The 7,500-nt window shown below is 43.5% G+C and overlaps 1 protein-coding gene across 6 annotated transcripts in view; it reads right to left on the minus strand.

Moving 5' to 3' along the window:
• Positions 1-4,378: 4,378 nt before the first annotated feature.
• LOC135092251 (histidine ammonia-lyase-like) overlaps positions 4,379-7,500 on the minus strand; it is a 44,496-nt gene continuing 41,374 nt past the window's right edge. For all 6 annotated transcript variants that reach the window (XM_063990630.1, XM_063990627.1, XM_063990628.1 and 3 more), the window contains exon 18: positions 4,379-7,500. This exon is cut by the window's right edge and continues 1,020 nt beyond it. The gene's annotated coding sequence lies outside the window, so the exon portion shown is untranslated.

Raw genomic sequence — 7,500 nt, forward strand, 5'->3', positions numbered from 1 at the left:
GGCGGGAGGTCAGGAAGGAGAGTGGAAGCGATCAAGAAAATGAGGAATGGCGCGAGAAGGGAAAACGAGAAATGGATGTCTACGAGGTAAAGAAGGAGGAAGAGGAGGAGTTTGAGGAGGCAAAAAACGAAGAAAAGGTAAATATGCAATGTAGTACCATGGCTGATCTTCCCAGAGTGATTCTAGCGGACAGCAGCATCACAGGGGTCCTCGTGCGACTGCTCAGGAAGTCGCTGGTCTTCCCAGAGTTCCGGGAGGACGCAGCGATGCTGAGGCAAAAGACCGGACTTGCTCCTGTCGAGGAAGGTAATGCAGGGCAACTCACGGCGAGAACAGAGCATCTGATCTTCGCCTTGTGTAAAGGCCTTGGGCGTTTTTACACTCTGACGATGCCACTCCTGGAGCTAGGCTGTCGACAGCAGCAGGAAGAAGCGGTGCTTAAGCATGCTGTGGCCATGGGCGTGATCTTGTACGCCAGCCATCAGTTCCAGGGGCAGGGCGAATGGTGGCCTCGGAGGGCTCTGTCCCCGTCCTGCTGGTGGCCGCGCGTCACGCTAAGAGAAGTGTTTTGTCTCCTCCCTGCCGCCCATCACCGCACCGCCTTCGCTGCCTTCATGAGGAAGAACTGCTCGTTTTTCGCCGACGAAGTGGTCACCGCGATCAGCCTCGTGGCGGCTCTGTGCGACGCCCAGCGGTGCAGTACGTCAGCTGACGGTGGTGGTCTGAAGCAGGAACCTGGTGCTGTTTTCACGGCGGAGGACGGGCTGGAGAGGGAGGAGAAGGAAAAAGAGAAAGGAAAAGAGGAGGAGGTAAGGAGAAGGGACTTATGCCTGGGACTTCTGCACAGATACCTTACTCACAAGCACCAAGACGCAGCGATCGCTTCCTCTATCACGACAGAACTAATCTCCTGCCTGGAGGAAGTGCGCGGCCTGGCCAGCTGCCTCACCACCGCCACCAAGGACGACCTCTTGTATGCTGCTACGTCCCACACGACCCACCACGCCCCACATCACGCCCCGGGGAGGCCTGAGGACAGCGAAGATGAGACAGTTGTAAAGGGTGATCCAGAGACCGCCTACGAGGAGGAAACATTTAACTGCCTGAATGCATGCAAGGGTGCTCAGGGGGTGGGTGCTGGCGCCGACATTCCTCTGGCTACTTCTCTCCCTCAGCCGCTCCCGCAATCTTCCGTGCGCACCTCCACACCTTTCTTACCATTTTACCTTCATGTTCCGCCCTTCTTCCTTAGCTCCATCCTTCCACATTCTCTCTCCATCCTCCAAACCCCTCAGATAACCATTCCCTTACCGCCAAATCACTTGGAGCACACAGCAGCCTGTGGCCCCTCTTGCTTGTGCTCCGTAAGCTCCTCATACTCCAACACCTCGCCTCCTCCTGCCACCACTTCACATGGGAACGTGTGGGACTGAGGTCAAGGTCAACTAAAGCGCCTTGCTGTGGTCAATCAAATAGCTTGGTGACATGACGGCCACGAAAATCATTGTACTTTGATTTGTTATTGCACTCGAGATATACGTACTTTATATATTTCAGCCAAATAAAATGTTGCAAGTTTACTAACTTTTGTGTTCGTTAAACCAGCTTCCTGTGACTTAAATACTAGCATGCTATTTTCACGCTAACTGCTCTTGTGATCTTGCTATTTGCATGGCTACCCTCCTCCCGCGGCCTTGTTGCACAAGGCTTTCTGTTTTTTCTCACCCCTATTCTGTCGACCTCTTTAATGCAAGAGTTAACCAGTGTTATCAATCTTTTTTTTTTCTGGTAAACTCTGGAACTCCCTACCTGTTTTTGTTTCTTCCTGTGACTTGAACTCTCTCAAGAAGGAGGTTTCAAGACACTTATCCTCCAATTTTGTATGAGACTTTTGACTTTTGTTTTGCGACTGGCATCTCAGTGGAACTTTTTTTTTATTGTTGCTTTTTGTTGGCCTTGGTCAGCGCCTCTCTTACATTAAAAAATCTCATGGACACGTAAAAAGAAGAGACGCTATTATCATTTTATCTGATAATAATTTTTTTTTTTTTATTTATTTATTATCTTTTGACGGTACTTCCCATAACTCATCGATCCAACAATAATACAATAAACTTCCCCCTTTCCTCGTTGTGGTTATTCCCTTCGTACTCCTCCCGCTGCTTCCGCCACCGCCATCATGACAACGTTACCATGTGGTGTTTTCATTAGCACTGTTAGTTATTGTTATCATTATTATTAGGAGGAACAACATAACGAGGGAGGTCACGAACAACAAAAAAAAAAAAAAACAATAATAATAATAATAATAATAATAATAATAATAATAATAATAATAATAATAATAACAATGATAATCACAGCAGAAACTGGGGTCTTCCTGGGAACCTCAATCGTAGGAGGAACACCACAACGAGGGAGATCACGAACGTCTCTTAATGGCACCAAACATTTGGACTTTCCTCCGTCACCTTCAGCGGTTCTTAAACACACAAAAACAGTAATAATTAGTCATAATATAAAACCAAAGTAAAAATATAGGAATTAAAAAACTAATTCCTATATTTTTACTTTGGTTTTATATTATGGCTAATTATTATTGTTTTCGTGTCTTGTTTTAGAACCGCTGAAGGTGACGGAAGGAAGTCCAAACGTTTGGTGCCATTAAGAGATGTTCGTGACCTCCCTCGTTGTGTTGTTCCTCCTACGATTCAGGTTTCCAGGAAGACCCCAGTTTCTGCTGTGATTATTATTGTTATTATTATTATTATTATTATTATTATTATTATTATTATTATTATTATTATTATTATTATTATTATTATTATCATTGTTGTTGTTGTTGTTGTTATTGCTATTTTTATTATTATTATTATTATTATTATTATTATTATTATTATTATTATTATTATTACATCATCATCATCATCATCATCATCACCATCACCATCACCATCATTATCACCATCATCATCACCATCATCATCATCACCATCACCATCACCATCATCATCACCACCATCATCATCATCATCATCACCATCACCATCATCATCATCATCATCATTACTACTGCCATCATCATTCAGCTTAGTAGAAATCGGTGTTGGTGTCGTGAGTTCGGTGTGAGAAGCACAGCTGGGGTGCTCTTTATAAACAACAGCACCTAAGTTACACGGATTTTCAAGGATGATATTTTTTTATGATTCTAGTTACAGATTAACAAGACTATACACTATTAACGGACAGAACAGCCTCGAGAACCTACCTGGTCATATCTGTGATCTTTGAAAATAGTCATGATGTGAGCAGAGACTTTCATAATATATAGGACACTGCATCACGTGGGATTCACAAAAAAGGCGTGCCAAGATCCTTGACTCACTCGTCCTTAGTCTTCAGACTTTATTGCAAGTAGCAGGAGAGCAGGCATGGACTCACTGCTGCCTGGGAGGAGCTTCCTACTTCCGTCATATCCAAATATAAAATCACTTTAAAATTACAAATGAGCAGAAAATTACAGCGCCGCCTGCAGGACGCGGACAAGAAGCTGAGTGGCATGCACAGACGGTGGGGCAGAGGCAGGAAATAGGGGCGCGTGGAGTGGCAGGGCGAGGCCACCTCCGCCAGCATCGAGGTGAAGGGCGGGTCGCGGCTGCACCTCAGACTGCCTGGGAACTATCGCCTCGAACACCAGTGGCAAGACGACCAGAGTGCGACCTTCCACCTCACCTTCACTACTCGCCCACCTCGACCCTCCTCCCGTCACGGTAAGAAAAAGAAAAAGGAGGGTTCCTCCTCGCAGCTTCTGGGCTATGTCACTGTCACCATCCTGCTGCTCTGCCTCGTGCTGGTCCTGACGTGGGACTTTGCAGTGTTCCTACCGTCCTTTGGTTACAAACCCCCCAGAGACGTTACCCCTAGAGACTCAAATTTTACCCGGGAGCAGCTCATCGCAAGAGGGCGGATCCTTAGTTGAGACTAGCTTCATTAACAGGTTCGGTTTTCTTTCCCCGCATCTTACCTACGAGTAAACTTGAACCAGAAAAACCTTGTATATCGAGATAACTAAGCTGCGCATCGACGCACATAGTCAAGGAAACTTCCCTGTCGTCCGTCCTTGTCAACTTGTGCGCCTCTGCCACTCCTGTAAAGATGTCTGACTTCTCTATTTCTCTTTACTACAAAGAATTATGTTCCGTAAATTTTATATTTTGTTGTCCTTACCTCATTTTTCTCCACAAATTCTGATCAGTCACACTCGCAGTCAGTCGATATAAAAAAAAATGAGAGAGAGAGAGAGAGAGAGAGAGAGAGAGAGAGAGAGAGAGAGAGAGAGAGAGAGAGAGAGAGAGAGACTGGATAAAAAAAAAACTCATACCTTTATGAACATTTTTTATTGGTTTTAATTAACTGATTTAAAATTGGAATGCGGCGCAACATCGTGGTCATATGGCGCTCATTTTCATTGGTGTTTGTGAAATGAAATGAGCAGGTGGTCTTTGGCTCCCCCGCACACCATTCCGAGGCTTGGCGGTGACGGGAGGGAAAGACCGAAACACGGGGCGGCGCGGCAGTCGTACACCAAAATAAAAATATCGTACATCGCCTATTAATAGCAAAAAATTCTTCCTTTCCAGTTTGAACGGTCCTTCCTTTGTCTTAAAAAAATAAAAATAAAAAAATAAATAAATAAAATAAAATAAAATAAAATAAAATAAAAAATAAATAAATAAATAAATAAAAAAATAAAAAAATAAAAAAATAATAATAATAATAACAACAACAGGAAGAAGAAGAAGAAGAAGAAGAAAATAAAACCAAAGCCAAATAAATCGTAGCGACTTGTTCAAAGATACTTGGACTTCATGTCAACAGAGAGAGAGAGAGAGAGAGAGAGAGAGAGAGAGAGAGAGAGAGAGAGAGAGAGAGAGAGAGAGAGAGAGAGAGAGAGAGAGAGAGAGAGAGAGAGAGAGAGAGAGAGAGAGAGAGAGAGAGAGAGAGAGAGAGAGAGAGAGAGAGGGGGGGGAGGAAGAAGGAACAGAATGAAGGAAGGGAGGGAAGGAAAAAAAAAGGGAGGAATAAGGAACAGAATGAATGAATGAACGAAGGGAAGGAAGAAGAGACGGTGGATAAAGCGTTGGAAGGAAGGGAGGAAGAAGGAACAGAATGAAAGAAGGGAGGGAGAAGGGACGGAATGAAGAGAAGGAAAGAAAGAATCGACGAAAAGAAGGAAAATTACTTTTAAAAACAAACAACACAAACCACAAGATTCAGATGAAACACTCTTCCCTTAACAACACAAACCACAAGATTCAGATGAAGCACTCTTCCCTTAACAACACAAACCACAAGATTCAGATGAAACACTCTTCCCTTAACAACACAAACCACAAGATTCAGATGAAACACTCTTCCCTTAACTGAGCCCAAGCGTTACTTTCACTTCCTTCCCTCATGGCGATGAGGAGAGGCGCCAGCGACCGCAAGCCCAAAGCGATTAATATTAGAGGGGACCTTCACTTCTAACACGAGAATGCAGGGGTGCCTCACGCCGTGTTCCTGTCTACGTAAGTCTTTCTTACGTGATACACTGAACAATGCATTTAAATATTGATTTCTCTTTTCTTTCTCTTTGCCGACCGTGGCTCTGAAATTCGCGGTTGTTTCTTCTCCTCCTTTCGCCGTTTCCCTGGAGTGAGGGGTTGGCGCTATGTTACAGCTTCCTCCAGTTATTTCTGTCCCTTGCATCTTCCGTGCCTCCCCTCCTTTGCAGATCTACCGCAATTCCATCTCTCCATTTCACTCTCTGTCTTCCCTCAACTGGTTTTCTCCATTCTTTTAATCAGTTCCTGGTCTTCTCTTCTTCACAAGTGGGTAAACCATCTCATTTTTTTATCTGATCACTTCCATAATGCTTTCCACTCCTGCTCTCCTTACATCTTCATTTCGTTGATGTTCCTGTTCATCAAATGAAAGACTGATCGGCGGAACCCAGTCTTGGCGTGGGCACATTACACTTCTCATTTCCTTCGCTGTCACACAATTATTCCCGCTATTCACCTATAACTTTTTAGGCATATTTTTTTTTTTTATTATCATTATAATTTTTTTATGTCTAAATAGTCCTGTAGTCTAGAAAAAGATCGTCCACTTTTTTTTCTTTTTTCGTATGTGCGTCCATGCACTTTTTTTTTAACATTCCTCTGAGTTTTCACAAAGGACAAGCATAACAGTAACAATATGAAATAAACATGTTTAAGCAACGGAATTTTTTTTCCTTTTCAGATTTATGGATAGGTATCTTGAGAACCCGAGGCTTTACCTACTCTGCTGTCGCATGTTCAGTCTTTGGGCCGGTCCCACAGCCATCCTTTTACGTTTGCTAGATAACCAACAAAAGTACTTCAGCCGTGATCAGATTCCACAATCAACTTTGGCTGTTACTTTTTCGTGTGGGAGCGTATCAAAACTTGGAACCGGTAAGGCAATATCTGGCCATTCCAGTCTTTTCGCAAGCTATCCAACCAAAACGCTTCCATGTTAGTAAGCTCCCGAACAACTAAGAGCAGTGTTTCGTTTGGAAATTTACGACGAGAGCCTGGAACTGGCCCGAATTCGCCTCAAGTTTTTGCAGGCCACGCTCGAAGTATGATAATATTATGTCCGGCTGCTTTAGGCCCGATTTCACAGTTGTTTGGTAATGTTTCTAAACAATTGGCATCACCCGCACCTTGATCTGGTTTCACACTTATCAGAAATCCCCAACCTGGTGACAATTATAACAAAAAGGTCTCTGGTTCCGTAACGTTCATATGGCAGAGGAACGGGGGACGTAAGCAAGCACGGATCTGTTGGTGGCGGTGAATGCTGCAGTGAAATTGTGCCTTCGATGCGATGTTGTTGGTCAAGCATAAAGACATTTCCATTATTAATACCAACCCTGCCGTTATCTTTCTACAGCCCCGCCACTAATGCAATATCCTACATGGTATTAATAGATCTACAGCAGAGTAATGCATTCGCCCTCTGCTGCTGCTGCCTAAAAAAAGTTAAAATAAAATAAATAAATAAATAAATAAATAAATAAAAACTTCCTGCGTATTGCCGTTTTGTTTGCACATTGTATCTATCGCACCAAAGAAGTGAATGTTTCCTACACTCCGCTGTCTTCTCCACGGGCCACACAGGTATGTACTATTGGGGAAACTCCAACCTAGTATAAGAAATCCACGGAAAAAGAAGAAAAAAAAAAAAAGTGAACTATTTCGACAACATACAAAAGCGATAATCCTCAGAAAGAAACACAAGAATGAAAGAAAGAAAAGATAAAAAATCTGACACACAGAGTTTTGCGTCTTCCTCACTCTCAGGCTTATCTCAGGTTAGAGTTTTCTCAATAACACAGTAACCCGCGAATCCTGTTGATCACGAGACGGTATTTTGAAACGCTCGGGGGTCTCTTATGAACTAATTTCAAAGTCTTCACATTATCAGACG

This window comes from Scylla paramamosain, chromosome 39 (genome assembly GCF_035594125.1).
Source record: "Scylla paramamosain isolate STU-SP2022 chromosome 39, ASM3559412v1, whole genome shotgun sequence".
Taxonomy (NCBI): Eukaryota; Metazoa; Arthropoda; class Malacostraca; order Decapoda; family Portunidae; genus Scylla; species Scylla paramamosain.